Raw genomic sequence first — 17,534 nt, forward strand, 5'->3', positions numbered from 1 at the left:
CTAAAATTTGAGCAATCATCTTTTCAACTGCTGTCAGTCACTAATGCTGAAAGAACAGTATTTTGTTCAAGATATTGCAGACATTTTTCTTCAAGACTTATTGTCAGTAAAACTGCATTTCCTGAATTAAAGCTAATTGTGTTTCTGAGGCTAAGACAGTCATTATGAGTTTAAAAAAAAAAGAGTAAAAACAGAAAAAAATAGAAAAAAATGGTAGTGAATATAGAATTTGATACTGCCATCTGTTATTTAAAAACAAAATTTCATGTGCCTTAAACCTACAATTTCTTTCTCTAATTTTCAAGAAAAAATAGTATAGGATCAATTTAGCTCATGTTGTCAATCCATTAAAAAGAGAAAAATATGGTGCTTTATTCACACTATATTTCTGAACTTGGATCCAAGTGCATGTGTGCCATTTCTTTTATACTGTATAATGTGTCATAGCTTTGAAATTGCTATAAATATAAATATTATGTAAGTATCTATTTAAAAGTTAACAACTATTTAAAAAGATACTTAGTTCAATGAAAATGAACTAAAAATGAAAAGCAAAATAGCAGATATAGGAGATACTAAGGATTGTTTCAAAAGATAATAAACCTTAATTTGTATACAAATGTTAAAGATGAGAATGACTTTTTGTTCTGAACAATGAAGGTAATTATGAATGATCATGTAACTATGGCAATACATAAATATATATTTTAGACTTGGAAGAATAAAATTCAGTATTTTAAAATATTCAACTTGTTTAGCAATGTGAGTTATATAATTTCCTTCTTGTTTAATAAAATATCAGAAAATTTCAAATACTCTATGTAATTAATATTATAGAAGCAGATAAAACTTAAAGAATGACTTTACTCATTCACTAAAAATATTTATTTATAGATTCTTATACAAAATAATTTTTATAAGAATATATAAATATATTTTAATTATTTGGATGATACAGGAAAAATATTTTTATGTGATTATCTGTGTAATTGCTGTAGTTTTTGTTTTTATGTTGCCAGAAGATATTAATAAGATAATAATAGCAAAATCAACTTACTAAATGAATGTTGGTATTGCAGAGGAAAAAGAAAATTCAAATTATACATGATTGTTGTCTGTGATTATTTATTACTAAAAAAATCCTGAGTTTATTTCAGTATGTTAAAAAATAAAACAGGGGCTTCCCTGGTGGCGCAGTGGTTGAGAGTCCGCCTGCCGATGCAGGGGACACGGGTTCATGCCCCGGTCCGGAAAGATCCCACATGCCGCGGAGCGGCTGGGCCCGTGAGCCATGGCCACTGAGCCTGCGTGTCCGGAGCCTGTGCTCCGCAGCGGGAGAGGCCACAACAGTGAGAGGCCCATGTACCGGAAAAAAAAAAAAAAGGAGATCCAGGAAAGTTCTGAACAATTTGGGTTTGTGATGTTACAAAACTATCCATAGTTTGAGCAACATTTCAAATTATTTATGCTGTTGTTTACAGAGGTGGTTTAACATTCCATAGTAGGTAATTTCAACTTGGCTTAAGTCAGAGTCTTTTCTAATGTTATTACATGGAAATTGTGGTGGAATTGTAAAACTACTTTTTAGAATTAAATTCTTACCTATAGTTATTCTAAAAGCAGAAATGGTAAAAAATAGAAAAATCCCATTTATTTTTTCCAGAATGAACAAACATGTTCATCTCCTTGACACTACTGATAGCTCACATAAGGAAACATTTCATGAAGATTATTTTCTTCTCTTATGTTTAGCTGTATATGACATGCATTGGTAATAATCTCACAGTAATGAATTAATTTTAGAGTATTTTGAATATAACCTGACAAATCAGTATATGAATCCAAATGTTTAAACAAGTCCTCAGTCTTACATGTCCTAAGCAGATATAGACCCCAAAGGAAGATGAATTAGCAAATTTCTGATTTCATCCAAGATGGAGTAACAGGGATTGGCTTTATCCTCTTGTCGATACAACTAAAAAAATTCGAAAAATATATGGAACAATGGCTTTCTGGACATTGGATATCAGGCAACAGTGATCAGTGATACATTTGAGAAACAAATGAATGAGCCCTATGGTTGCCTGAGATTACTACCTGGAGAAAGGGTCCAGGCCATGGCATAGGGAGCAGAGGGTTCTCTTTGAGTTACGTGAATGAAATTGGGAGACTGGAGAAGCAAAGGCAGTGAGAGTTTGCAGGGCAGAGTACTGGAGAGAGAGACCTGCACAAACAGAAAACACCAGAGTCCTGTGGAGGGTCATCCTCGAGTACTCAGTTGAGTACTACTGAACATATACATCTGAGGAAGCAATCTGAGGCCAGGGAGAAAACCACGCAGAAGAGTTAGAGGAAACAAACTCCTAAGAACACATAGGGCCAGGAATAGTGTGTGTTCCTAATACACAGAGTGTATACACACTACTTCACACTAGTAGTGTAATACACACACTACTTCACGGGGCATCAGAGTATAAGGAATGGTCTTGCCTCAGCAGTCAAGAAAAATTAGCCCTTAACTAAGTGCTTTTCTGGTTCTGCCTCACAAATATAAGAAGCAAGAACTGAAACGGACACACTGTTTCCAAGTAACTTGATTGTATCCCAGAACAACTCTTAAGAATATTTAAAGGAATTCAACAAGGAAAAATTTACAATGTCTGACATACTATTGAGATTTGCGAGGCATGCAAAGATAAAAAACAATTCATGTGATGAGAAAAATAAATCCATTAAAATGATTCTGAAATGACACAGAAGATCTAGTAGACAAAGATATTGAACACCTTTAACTGTATTCCATATGATTAATAAGCTAGAGTTAAGATTAACATGGTAAGTATAGACTAGACATAGAATATATAAAAAAGACACAAGGTGAACAATATCTAAGATGGAAAATACACTGGATGGGATTAATGGCAGATTAAACATTGCAGAAGAAAAGATGAGTCAACTTGAAGACATAGTACTAGAAATGATCCATAATGAAAGAGTGAAAAGCAAGTGAAAAAAATTTAACAAAGCATCAGTGAACTGTGGGATGATTTCAAGTGGTCACATATATGTGTAACTGAAATCTTTAAAGGTAGAGGAAGAAAAAATACATATATATAGATGTATTTGAAGAAATAATGGTCATTTTCCCCAAAATTTGATGAAAACTTTAAACCCACAGATCCAAGAACTGCAAGCACAGGAAACATGAAAAATACATCAGTGCATATCATTATCAAATTGCTTAAAACTAGTAATAAAGAAAAATTGTAAAAGCAGCCAGAGAACACAGATAACTTCATATAGGAGAACAAAGATAAAGATGTCAATAGATCTTTTTTTTTGTCAGAAACAATGCAAAATGCAAGCTAGAAGACTTTGGAGTAACATCTTTATAGTACTAAAAGAAAAAACTATTAACCTAGAATTCTTCACCCAGCCAAAATCTCTCTCAGATGGAATCTTGTGCTGTGAAAAGTTGTCTGAGATGTTTTTGAACCAGGAGAATGATTCTGTGCTTCTTGGCCTGTCTGGGATGAACCACATTTGCAACACTGCCCTTCTTCCTTTAATACCCTCTCCCATTCTCCAAATTCTTGTCTGGTAAACATTGGCAAAAATATAACAATTGCTGTGTTCTACTCTTCTATCTTTCAGAATCTGCCCTATTAACTTAGTCAGCAATACTGGAACTATGGAGGGTGCCTTCATAGAGTTTACATTCTTTTCTTAATTGAAGTATAGTTGATTTACAATGTGTTAGTTTCAGGTGTACAGCAAAGTGATTCAGATATATATATTCTTTTTCAGATTCTTTTCCCTTATAGGTTATCATAAAACACTGAGTATAGTTCCCTGTGCTATATAATAGGTCCTTGTTGGTTATCTATTTTATATATAGTAGCGTGTATATGTTAATCCCATACTCCTCATTTGTCCCTACCCACCTCTTTCCCCTTTGGTAACCATAGTTTTGCTTTCTATGTCTGTGGGTCTATTTCTTTTTTGTAAATAAATTCATTTGTATCATTTTTTTTTTTAGATTCCACATATAAGCAATATCATATGATATTTGTCTTTCTCTGTCTGGCTTACTTCACTCAGTATAATAATCTCTAGGTCCATCCATATTGCTGCAAATGACATTATTTCATTCTTTTTTATGGCTGAGTAAGAGTTTACATTCTTGTTGGGAGGGGGTCAACAACATACAAAATTATAAGTATATTGTATAGTATATGAGATGATAAAAATAGAGAAACAAAAACTATTAGGGCAGGGGAGGTGGGTATTGCTATTTTAAATTAAATAATAAGATTTAATGTATTACATGGTGACTATAATCAATAACACTACTGTATCATTGAAATTTGCTGAGAGTAGAATTTAAAAGTTTTCACACACATAAAAGGTAAGTCTACGAGGTGATGGATGTGTTAACTTGATGGGGGAATCCTTTTGCAGAGAATAATTATATCAAATCATCAAGCTGTTCACTTTAAATATCTTACAATTTTATGTGTCAATTATACCTCAAATTAAAAATCACAAAAATAGATAAGTAAAATTGAATAATCAGTGAATGCCTCAATGGTAGGACAAATAAGGAAGACCTGAAGGAGTAAGGAAGCAAGCTACGTGGTTACCTGGGGAAAAGTGTTCCTAGCAGAAGAAATAGCCTGTGCACAGTGCTGAGGTAAGAGCATCCAAGGAGGCCAGTGTGGTGCCCACAGGGAGGAGAGTTGTGGTCAGATGTGGTCAGGACTTAGCTGTATGGCCTCATCCACCATTCTATAAAGGCAATCAAGTGGTTCAGACAGTGACACAAATCCCTACAGTGGAATTCTTTGGTCTAAATCACCTTCTGCACGAGAAGTAAAGTAAATAAGCAAAACAAATGGCAATTTTAAAACTAACAGCATTTCTTTTTTATGCATTTCTAAGCAATTTTTCATTGCTTTTGCATTCAGTCCTCCTTTAAAAAATATATTCAGGAAAAAAGAAAATAATAAAATAAACTCCCACATGCCCTGTACCCAAATGAAAGTATCAAGATTGTGACAAAATTCTGGTCATTATTCTTTTTTCCTTTATTGAAATATATTAAAGCAATTCCAGATCTAGTCATTGCATCCCTCTACTTTAATCAGTATCTCTAAAAATAAAGCCATACTCATAAGTACCTACAAAACCATTATCACATGTAACTATATCAGATTATTCCTGTTTATCGGATACCCAGCCCATAGCCAAATTTCTCTGATTTTTCGAAATGGGTTTTGCAATTGGCTTCTTTACACCAATACCCAAACTCAGTGGTACTTCTTTAATAGAAATGACCATTTTACTGTTCATATAGTTTTTCCTTGAATCTACTTATTTTAAAGTATTTTAATCTTCTTAAGCACTAAATCAGAGAATTGGGCAGTTAATTATAATCATAAGCATCTTACATTCTGCATCATCTGTAACTTTAAGTGTGGAGGCTCAAAACTAATGCACTGGTATTATTTTTATTATTGTTATTACTAAGGCAACTAATTCGTTATACTATCACCTAAATCTCATATCTGCTGTTTTATTATTTTTTTTAAATCATAGAGTGCTTAGCTTACACACATAAAGCTTAGATACATTTAAATGTTACATGAAATAGCTAGAGAAAAGAAAATGGAAAAGGCAGACCGGGTGATAACAGCATAGAAAATGAAAATGATCCCAGCAGAGATAAGTGGAGGCTCAGGGTTCTTTCAAATAAGCATTTATTCCCCATATTACAATTAGAAATGGTAGGTTTTAGTTCCAGTATTATTGTGACACATTTACAAAGCAGCATTTGACTTAGGTCACATGAAGACTTAGCAATAAAATCTGTCGGGATTTGTACAAAGCCTTCCCTTTTTCCTTCAAATATTTCCTGAAAGGTTACACATGTGTTTTTATAAAAATTAAACATTTCCATCCCTTTCTGGCTCAAAGTCAATGATAGTACTTTCTCTTTATGTATGTGTTGTTTTACCTTTCTCTATTAAACACTCTTCAAGAGCAAACCAGTTGGTGTACACAATGTTCAAAATTATTTGATGCTGATGACCCCATTTTTCAAATACCAGAAAAATATGATTTTGTGTCATTTTCCATTGCACATTACTGAACTTGAACTCAACCTTAATCATTTCCTCCTCCTTTTCCCACAATCATATGCTGACTGATGGTAAATTTATCCATGTCATTCAAGTTTGAGGGAGAGGGGATTTGAAAATTCTAAGATATTCAAGTCACCATATAAATTTTTCATAATATAAATTGATCTCTGACTGACATTGAATATTATAACATCAATTTCCTGCAACTAGAATTGTTTTTCCACCTTCGCAGGTACGCTTTGACTGTAAAATATTGTACAGTCCTCCACTTTTACAGATAAACTTGATACGTATGTTCCACATCAATTAATTTTTGGTGGTCTGATATGTTTTTTCTTTCCTATGATCCAGTGTAGTCCCTGGATTCTTTTCTATCAAAATTTCTATGGATTATTTAATAGAGAAAAATACTTGCTTTCAACTAACTTATGACTTTAATTTAAAAAATGAGTCGTTGTGTTCACTCAAGGATGTATCTCTCACATGGATGGTTTATTTCTCCCCCCTAGGCTGGAGATTTGGCTTAGAAATATACAAAGATAGAGATAAAATAGATATTATTATTGATAATAACTTTATCTAATATTTATTGAACATTTTCTAGATGGAAAGACTTTTGCTAAGTCCTAGGTTATTTCATTTATTCTTCACCACAATCTTATGAAGCAGGTACTCCTGGGATCTCTCCTTTACAGATGAGGCAACTGAGGATGCCAAAGTGAGATTAACTTGGATGCCAGATACTTTGCTTATACTGCTCCTGAAGACACAGACACCTCTATCTTTCAAGAAATTCAATGACTTAAATGAATAAAAAAATCTTCATTATATTCAATTCCAAGTTGAAATGTATATCTATCTGCGTGCTAACAGAATCATAGAATATCAAAGAGTGTCATACTGGGAGCTGAATATACAGTGATATAAACAGACAAAGTTTTTGCTCTCAGGGAGCTTGTATTTCAATGGGTGGACAACCTGGCAATAAATAGGTATATCCTATAATATCAGAAAGTGATAGAGCAGTAAAAAATAAAAGCAGTAAATACATTTATATATGTCATTTGCATATGCAATGAATGTGTCATTGAAGGATGACCAGTTTTTTGAGCACTTGCATTACATTTTGATAATTTTCTACACTGAGTTTTGACCTTTCCCAAAATGGAAAATAGAAAACTTACTTTCTCAGCCACGTTTCATCTAGGATGCAATGCAGGCAATATCTTGGATTCTGTAAAACAGATTCACTAACGTAAGATTTCAATATGGAATTGAACACCTTGAAGATATTTGTTTCATTCAGGACACTGAGTTTCTTGATAGATGTAGTAGTACACAGTCCAGGAGAACAGTACTGGCCATTTCTGGTATTTATTTCCCAAAAATATTGATGCAAGTGGGACCCCAGCATCATTGGTATGAGCTGCAGTGTTGGTGTAATGTGTGCTACTTAATATCTTATAACATTTATTTCTTCTTAAACTGCCTATAGTGAATTCTACTGTTTGCAACAAGGAACTATGGCTGATACACAGGGATAAATGTAATAGATTAGTCTTAAAAGGACCCTTAGAAAAGTTGATATATGTCAGAAAAGACATAAATGTAAGAGAGAAAAGCACACAGAGATGAAACCAGGAGAAACAGTAAGTAAAAGTCCTGAAATAGGATTAACTTGGTGTGTTTTTGTAGCAGGAAGAATATCAATATGGCTAAGAGAAGTAAGCCAGATGGAGAATTATAGGCCATGAGATCGGGCAGACAGTCATGAGGAGCCTTGACGATTATGACAAAGCATTTGGATTTTATAGTGAATGTAATAAGAAGTCAGTGTGTAGTTTTGAAAAGCAGTTTTATAATATGACTTACGTTTCAAAACTCCACTCTGACTGCTGTGCAGTACTTATAATAGAGAAGCCAGAGTAGAAGTGAGAAACACAGAGGTCTAGGAGAGGGAAGACTGTGACTTGGATACTAAGTTGGAAATAGTGGAGGTCATAGGAATAGGTTAGACTCTACAAATATGTTGAAAATAGAGGTATCACTTTTGTTTGTATATTGGATGTGCATCGTGAGAGAAAGCAATTGGGCGAATTATGGTTATTTACTGCGAGTGAAACAGCTAGAGATGTTTTGTTTTGTTAACATGGGGATAGAGAAATGAAAAGTTCAGTTTTGAAATTACCCATTAGACATCTAAATGAGGATTTCAAGTAGGCAATTTTCTATGGCTGTGGGAAATTCAGAGGGAAAATACTGAATTAGAGACATAAATGTCAGAGTCAACTGGGCATAGGTGATATTAAAATTTTTTGGATATGAGATGACGTCTAAGTACTAAATGGAGAGAGGGAATGCAAGGGGACCATGTACTGTACTAAGCTAGGGGATGCTCTAACTTTAGATGTTGGGAGCATAGGAGGAGTAAGAAACAAACTGGGAAAGAGCGGCCAATGAGATGAGATGAAAATTCAGGACAGTCTTATTTCCCACGTTCCAAGTGAAGAAAGCATTTCTAGAAAGATCGTGGCACCAACATGTGAAATGCTGCTGATCACTGGAATAAGAGGAAGCCTGAGAAGGGACCATTAGTATTTGGCCAAAAGAGGTCACCAAGAAGCCAGGTCAAGGCAAGCTTGAGAATATCTGATTCAACTGAAATGAGAAGCAATAAAAATCTTCCTCTTGGTAGGGGTGTGGGAAGACCAGGGGATAAAGAAGTGGACATGTGGAGGAGAGTCCACTGGTTTTCTGAACAAAAGAACAGAGAATTGGGTTATTTTGAAAGCACAAAGTTTAGGAAGGATTTTCCTTCCTTTCTTTCTTTCTTATTTTCTTCTTTGCCATGTTTACATCGACAGAGACATCTATTAACGAAGAAATATATGATTTTGCCAACTTCAAAAGTTTTTATTTTATTTATTTTACCTACCATTACCCAATGGCTCACTGAAACACAAATCAAATGGTAAATATATTGAAAGTAATTTACCAAATCTTACCAAAATTACTCAGGTTGTTAAAAATGGTTTTAGAGTAGACAAACAATTTAAAAGGGCTGAATGTTACTTGAAGGAAATATTTCCTTTCATTTTATCAAAAAAATGTTTTGCTTTATATCCTAAAAGGCTACAGAATAAAGCATGGCCATAAATATTTCAGTTAAGAATATCTAAACTTTATTGTTAAATAACACTTACAGTATTTAGAAAATAATGTAGAAAAAAACAAAAGCCAAGAGAAAAGTGGAAAATTGTGATATTCCCAAATTAATAATAAAGCAGTCTTCAAAGGCTTTTACTTTGGCCCTACTAGATAAATTTGGGAATATGCTAAGCGTTATAGGAGACACTCAGAAGTATGAGGCATGGTTCTACACATCAAACAACATACAGATAGAGTTGGGAAGATAAGGAGTATGAATAAGAAGATAATATTGCAAAGCAGTAAATAAGTGGGCAGTGTAGACAGTAAGTGCCACAAAGTTCAGGACAAAAACAACAAACAACAACAAAACAACTATGAGCTAGAATCACTGGTTAAGTCTTCTGTAAGGGCAGTAAATGAAAAGCATGTGTAGCATCTGGAAAGGCAAATAAAATGGGAAAGAACATTCCCAGAAAAGAGAAGAAAATTTTAGAGTAATTTGTTAACAAGTTAATTAAAAATATTCTCCTTGACTCCTATTGTGTTATATGTTTAAGAGCAGGAATACCAAAATAATGGAAAAAAAAGAAAAGAAAAACAAACAAACAAAAACAAGGGCTTCCCTGGTGGCGCAGTGGTTGAGAGTCCGCCTGCTGATGCAGGGGATGCAGGTTCGTGCCCCGGTCCGGGAAGATCCCACATGCCACGGAGCGGCTGGGCCCGTGAGCCATGGCCGCTGAGCCTGCGCGTCCGGAGCCTGTGCTCTGCAACGGGAGAGGCCCGCGTACCGCAAAAGCAAAAAACAAAAAACCAAAAATAATGATGCTCACACCCAGTAGAGTGACTATAATAAAAAAGACAGAAAATTACAGGTGTTGTTGAGGACGTGGAGAAAATGGAACCCTCCATACATTGCTGGTGGGAATGTAAAATATTGTAATCACTTTGAAAAAACACCTAGTATCTACTTAATGCACTGTGGTCTCCTAAATGAGAAGGAAATCCAAAAGGGAGGGGATATATGTATATGTATGGCTGATTCATTTTGCTGTGCAGTAGAGGCTAACACAACATTGTAAAGCAACAATACTCCAATAAAAATTAATTTTAAAAAATCTAACAGTTACTCAAAAACATAGAGTTGCTTTTTCACCCAGCAATTCTACTCTTAGGTGAATTGAGACAGATGTCTACACAAACTTATACACATATGTTCATAGCAGCATTATTTATTGTAGCCAAAAAAGAGAGATAACCCAAACCTCCATTAACTGATGAATGGATAAACAAAATGTAGTATATATACACAAGTAAATATTATTCAGCCTAAGAAAAGAATGAAGTACTGGTACATGCTACAGCAGGAGTGAACCTCGAAAACATTATGCTAAGTGAAAGAAGCCAAAGGTCACATATTGTATGAGTCCCTTTATAGGAAATATACAGAAAAGGCAAATCCACAGTGACAAAAAGTAGATTAGTTTTTGCTAGGGGTTCAGGGGAGAATGGGGACTTACTGCTAATGGGCTGGGGTTTCTTTATGGGATGATGAAAATGTTCTGGAAATAGATAACGGTGGTGGTTGTACAACCTTGTGAATATACTGAAACCCACTGAACTGTAGACTTCAAAAGTGTGAATTTTATAGCATGTGGATTATATCTTAATTTCTTAAGTGGGAGACATTACAAAGTCATAAAAAAAGATGAAGACATTCTGCATGTCTTTGTGTGTTTGGGAGTCACATAGGAGCAGAAGTTGATGCAGAAGATGGGGAGATACTGAATAGACTAGGCTGACTAAGGAGGAGACATAAATAAAGTTGGTAAGATGGGTTATGCCAATCAATACCAAGAATTAGAAAAGACTGAAAGAGCCACGTCAACTCAGTACAGGCTATGATATGTGAAGAAAACATTATTATGTACACCCCGTTTAAGAGGTGAGGAAACTGAGACAGAAGTACCTGAGTAGTTTGCCTAAGATACAGCAAATAAGTGATAGTCAGTTGACCTCAGATTTAACTGATTCCAGACTCAACACCCATGACTATTCTTTCTTCCCTTGAATAATGACATTTTATCTTGATGACATTTCTGATACAAATAACTTTTAGAGTACCAAATTTTATTTTTTTCCCATTATAAGATGAAAAATTAAATTTGAGTTATATTTTCTTAGTACACTAGTTTCTTAGGAGCCAGCTGATTTTCACCAAGTGCAGAGAGACATGTCAAGTTTTTAGCATGATTTATTCTTTTTGAAGCTGAATCATTCTAATAGAGGATTGTATAGAACACTCCATTTTTCTTAGACTTTACCAAATATATCTAAGAAGGTATGAAATTATATCTATAATAGAGACACAAGCAAAGAGGGAAATTGGGGCACTGGGAAGAGGATGCATATTTTGATAGTCCTAGTCAAGGTCATTTAAACCAAAGCATAATATTTGATGTTGTTTTCTGTCTTCAACCATAAATTGTTAAGGTGCCATTCAAGAAAGTCTCATTATTAAGATATTTTTGCCTTCTTTTGTTCTTTTATCTTTTAGTCATAATCATAGTGAAAACTTGCCTTAAAAATAGTAACTTTTCCATAATTACTTATTTATTGATTGAGTCAACCTTCAAAATTATTTTCAAAGACAGTCTACAATGTTTGAAGCTCTGTGTCAGTTACTGTGTTAGTTAGCATTTGAGTTGGATGCCCATCACTGGAAATTCTCATTAACTGTGAATTAAACTGGATAGAAGTTTACTTCTCTCTCTTACTCAGGAAGTCTGGATATGGTCAGCCTAGCATTGGAACGATAATCATGATGTCCGGGACCCAGGTGTGTCCATCCTAAAGTTTTGCCCTGCATGAATTTTGATTTCTCGTTATTTTCATGATAACAGGTGACTGTCAGATCTCCAGATAGTCCATCCAACAGGAAGGAGGGAGAGGTAAAGAAAGATGCAAGTGCATTTCTTTCCTTTAAGATATTTTCTGGCAGTTAGGCACACAATTTCTGCTTACAACACACTGAACTTAGCCGCATGGCCGTGACTGACTGCAGGGAAAATGAGGATGTGTAGCCTTCATTCGGGGTGATACAGCTAAAAATAAGGTGTTCTATTACTATGGAAAAGAGGGAAATAAATATTTGCAGATGTTGCAGTTCAAGTTCCCTGGGAAGCATAATCTGAGATGAAGATTATTTCCAAGGGAGTTTATTAGAGAGTGTTCCTGGGATCAACACTTTACGGAAGGTTGGGGAAGGGAATGGCTGTGGATAGAGGGAGAAGCTGAGCTGCTCTTCAGTCCCAACCAAGACTTAAGCCAATCCCACTCAGAGTTGTCCATAGTTGGAGTGAGGGGGAGTGGTCGGTCTTTATATGTCAATTTTGGTCATTTGCTGCAGGCTGTTGCTGGGAAGTATGATATTGGGCAAGACAGTTCTCTTCAGCTGAGAACATTCCCAAAGAAGACTGACAGTTGAGGGCTGTCTTCCAGCAGTTGGGAGAAAATTCTCCATTCCTGAAAAGGGGCCTGGGTGGTACATCACAGCATCTACCATAGCAGACTGCTAGCAGTATCTGCGCTATGGAGGATAAAATAGGAAATACAAAACACATTTTGCCCTGGACAAATGAGGACCTTACCTTCCAGTTACACTCCAAAGAACTCTAACGTAAGGTTGGAAGAATTAAGTGTTTAAAGAGAAATACAAATGAAGAGGGATGGGTTTTCAGAGGGTAATTTTAATCCACTCATTTACAATTCTTATTAAGCACCTACTATATGTTAGATACCATGCTAGGCAATATGATAAAACAAATGAAGGTGACGGTGTGTTCCTTTGCCATCACGGAATTTAGTGACTCATTTGGGACAATGACTGAAGACAAGTAAATAAGTGAAATAACAGCTAATTGTGACATGTGGTAGAAAGGAAATAAACAGTAAATGAATGACTAATTGTGAAATATATATTGAAGGAGATGCTCATAGGAAAGAGGGAACTACATAAGCTGAGAATTAATTTTGAGAAGGAAGCAGCCTCTGGAAGAACAGGAAGACAGATTTCTAAGCAAGGGGTCTAAAAAAAAGTTCAGTGACAAAGTGACAAGTTTGAGAACTAAGAGAGCACCTGCTTGACTGGGACACAGTAGCAAAGAAGAGAGTGGTGTGAGATGAGATTGGAGTGGTAACAAGATCATTCAGTGCCTGAGAATCTGGGTGATATTCTAGGCACAACAGAAGACGACGATTTAACACCCATGAAAGCATACATGATATGATTAACACTGTACATAAGTTACCTCTGGCTACAGTAGAGAAAGTGATATTTGGGGATTAAAAAGATTTCAGAAAACTTGACATTACTTTTGAGAACTGCTTTCAACAATTATTTAATAAACACAAAAATATGCCACACTCTAGAGATACAGTGATGAGATAAAAAGACAAAATCTCTTGCCTCATGAAGTTTAATTCTCCATAAAGAGATTCTCCTTTCTATCTCTATCACTCTCTCTATGCACAAACACGAATTTATAATGAATGGATGAAAAGTAATCTCTGAATAACTCCCATAGCTCTTCATTTATTTATTTTTGCTTTTTTAAAAATGTCATTCTTTTACCTTGTATTAGAGTTATTTGGGATACAAACACACACTATCTCTATATATATACTAAATTATGTATATATCCTACATGCTGTATGTGTATATTATGTATATATGTGTATATATTATGTATATGCAGTATAGATATTATATATAGTATATATATACTACATAGATGTTATTTATAATATGCTTATGTTAAATTATGCATTAATATAGAGTTTTCATGTTTTTTAAATATTTGAGTAAAAATATTTTTACTAGAATAATTTATAGTGTAATCTTAATTTTGTCACGTCCAATACCGTATATCAAACCCACAGGATATTCTCTGTTGAATTCACAAACTTGTGTTATGTTTTTATAAAAATAATTTCATATTTTTATTTTAATAAATTATTATTTATTTATTTATGCATTCTTTGGCCATGCCACGTGGCATATGGGATCTTAGGTCCCTGGCCAGTCCCCCCTGCAGTGGAAGTTTGGAGTCAACCACTGGACCACCAGGGAAGCTCCAACAATTATTATTTTAAATATCTTCCTCTTTTTCAATTTTATGTGAAAATACGTGTCTAATCAAGAATAATTTCTTATTTTAAAATATAAGTTCAAGTCAAATGTTAGTGTCAAGGCAAAAATATTTTCCTTTACCTATGACTAATTATTATTTAATTCATTCTATTTGTGATAGATACCTATAAAGCAATTCAGAAGTTTTCTAGATTGACTCTAAATAGGATAGGTTAGTGGAATGTAGAGCTAAATGCAGTGTTCTTTTAGATGTTGTATTTTCATAAAATCTGTGAATGAATTTTGGATTATCTCACATGAGAGATTTATGATACTTTGTTATGGTTCTACCTATTTCATAGTAGTCGGGTAGCTATTGGAATGCTTACATCATTAAAGAAAAAAGAACACGATTTGTTTTCTTTTCAAAAGGTATACACAATTTTTGGACATGAAGCATGCAAATACTTGAACTATAAATGGAATTTAAATTAAAAAAAGAACACTGTTCTAGTTGGTTTTTTTGTTTTCTGTTTTGTTTATTGCTAAATAGACTTTTTGTGTGTGTGTCTCAAAAGCAGAACATTGAAAACTCACTGGAATTTAGGTACACTTCCATCCATATGCCTTTAAACTTTCAAAAGTGTTTTAGACAGAGACCTACATGTGCTATAATCTGTAGACGTTTTCAACAGTAAAGCTCTTGGTTGGTAAAGCCCTCAGCTGATCAGAGAGAGAAAAATCTTCAAGGGATCAAAATATATATGGGAATGAACTCAAACTTATGTCAAAGCTTCGAGCTACAGAAGGGAACTACACATTATTTACTGATCAGCAATCATGTGCACGATTGGGCCTGAGAAATTCAAAAGACAACAAAGCACAGGGCCCTTCCCACAAGCTTGCAGAGGAAAATCTATTTACTCAACAGAAGAAATGCTACAAATGCTGAAACAGAGGCAGAAGCTAAGTGTAAAGATTTTCAGGTGACTGAAACTTCTCCACACTCTAGAAAAATTCTGTCAGAGATGCAGACTCCCAAGAACTCATTTTCCATCCACTCTCTGGAGCTGCGTGAGAAACTATAGAACGCCTTAGCAAAGAATTAAAGCAGATTTTATCAGTGAGGTGTGGCTGACTGCGAAATGCTCTCAGTAATGCAACCCAGGTCTGCAGTAATGGTGCTAACAAAAAGCTAGAGCAGGTTACCCTAGCTTCCACCATTTTTTTTTCTTGTTTCCAAATCTGGTAGAATTAAGTCTAAATCTTAATAAATAAGATTTATACATTATGTCTGTTTTCAATATTGGCTTAAATATTATTAACAAAATATAATGCCATCAAGATTTTTGAGAAAACTCTCTTAGCCTTGCATTAGTAAGAACACTTTCATCGCAGTGGCTAAACCTCCAGGTTGGATAACACTTTTTAGTAAGAGCCGTAGGCTCACATCAACACTGAAAGGACAGGAGGCAGGCTGGGGGTCAGTGCCCTCAGGCACCTTCATTGCTCCCTCTCTGGGCTTCTGTTGCTAGGCGCTCACAGAAAGAATAATGGCAGGGCTATTGTAAGGGTGTTTTTCCCCTTGCCCTGCTTAAACTGCTGTTTCTCTGGTTCTGAAAATAAGTGACTATTTGGAAGCAGCCTACAAAGAGGCCAGCAGAGGTTTCCACATGCTTCCATCTAGTTTATATCCCTGGGCAAAGAATTTTAAGGTAAGAGCTACCAAGGATTTTTTCTCAATTAACATTCTGCTTGAAAGAATTTTTTTTAAACAGAAGTTTGCTACTGTTGCCTCTAATGAGATTACAGGTCTATGTTAAGTATTAATAGTGTTAGTATTTGTGGAACATATAATAAATTTATTTTTTAAAGCATTAATTTTCCTTTAAAATATGTGGCATTTATCATAATCCAGTAGGAGCTTGTGTAGAGAAAAACTTTTTGGCAGAACTTAGCAATATATATGAAAACAGCCTGAAAAAAAGCATTTATGTTGAAAAGTGTTATCATGCTATTATTGCTTATGGCACAAGTATTTAGCTATTTCTTTAACTGATAGACTAAATCAACTCCTAAATCAAAAGACTTTGTACTGTGAAACTGTTAATCTTTCGGACAATAGAATGTTGCGGCTTTAATTTTACAGATATTTTGATTGCTCTGGATATAGAAACCTTGGAGAAGGACGTTTGGTGCATTTGCAAATTTGACTGCTTTCTTTTGTTTTGAAACCAAGCTCTGTGTTAACTATTTAAACCAGTTCTCTAATATAACAGAAACTGACCTCTGTGTGTCGACAAAAACTAAGACTCTAACTTAATACATGAGATCAGGGTAACCTGGAAAGAGGGCAAAGCCTCAGAGTTAAAGGACCTGGGTTCAAATGGCGGTTCTGTCACTTTTCAGCTGCCCTGCCTTGGGCGGTTACTTGACTTCTTGGTAAAATAGGGATTATGAGTCACATATCAGGGGTTGTGAGAGAAATAAAACAACACAGTTTATGTGCCACTTAAGATAATGCTTGGCACAGAGTCAGTGCGTACTAAGCTAACAATTATTATAATTATCAGAAGTTAAATCAGCGTTAATCTTTCTATTGGCATAAGAAGGAAAAACAAAATTTATGTGTCCGACAAAAATGTATAAAACAGATGAACCACACAGAAGGCTTTCTGGTGCTTTGAGTAAGAATAATCCTTCCTTGAAGATCAAAGGAATTCACGAATAGGTGGGTCGAAGCTCTTACTTTGTCAAGAGTAGAGAGAATATAATGGAAATTAAGCATAGGGTTGATAAAATATAGCTCTGGTTTCTTGATATAGTAACATCCCAACTTTGACCAGTATATTACTTTACATTGTATAAAAAGTCTCATGTGCACTGACCCATGTAATCATCGGAAGGAGAATACAGATGAGATAACTGAAGCTTAGCAGGATCGAGGGACATGTCTAAGATCATACCAGCAGTCCATGACAGAGCAAGGATGAGAAAGAAGGTCTCAGGTTCAAACCTGAGATAATTTGCCACGCTGCCTTCTTTCTACACTGCACTGCCTACGGTTCTAAAAGAAATAGTTAAAGAATTTGGAAAGAAGGGGTCCATGAAAA

General features: G+C 34.9%; 1 long non-coding RNA gene across 1 annotated transcript in view; it reads right to left on the reverse strand.

The window, feature by feature from the left end:
- The window catches only part of LOC125964210 (uncharacterized), a 30,850-nt gene that overhangs the window by 7,792 nt on the left and 5,524 nt on the right, over positions 1-17,534 (reverse strand). Inside the window, exons 2-3 of the long non-coding RNA XR_007476968.1 lie at positions 7,328-7,377; positions 4,644-4,788 (exon numbers count right to left, since the gene is read on the reverse strand). This is a non-coding gene — a long non-coding RNA (uncharacterized LOC125964210). The remainder of the gene's footprint in view (positions 1-4,643; positions 4,789-7,327; positions 7,378-17,534) is intronic.

The sequence above is a fragment of the Orcinus orca genome, chromosome 4 (genome assembly GCF_937001465.1).
Source record: "Orcinus orca chromosome 4, mOrcOrc1.1, whole genome shotgun sequence".
Lineage (NCBI taxonomy): Eukaryota > Metazoa > Chordata > Mammalia > Artiodactyla > Delphinidae > Orcinus > Orcinus orca.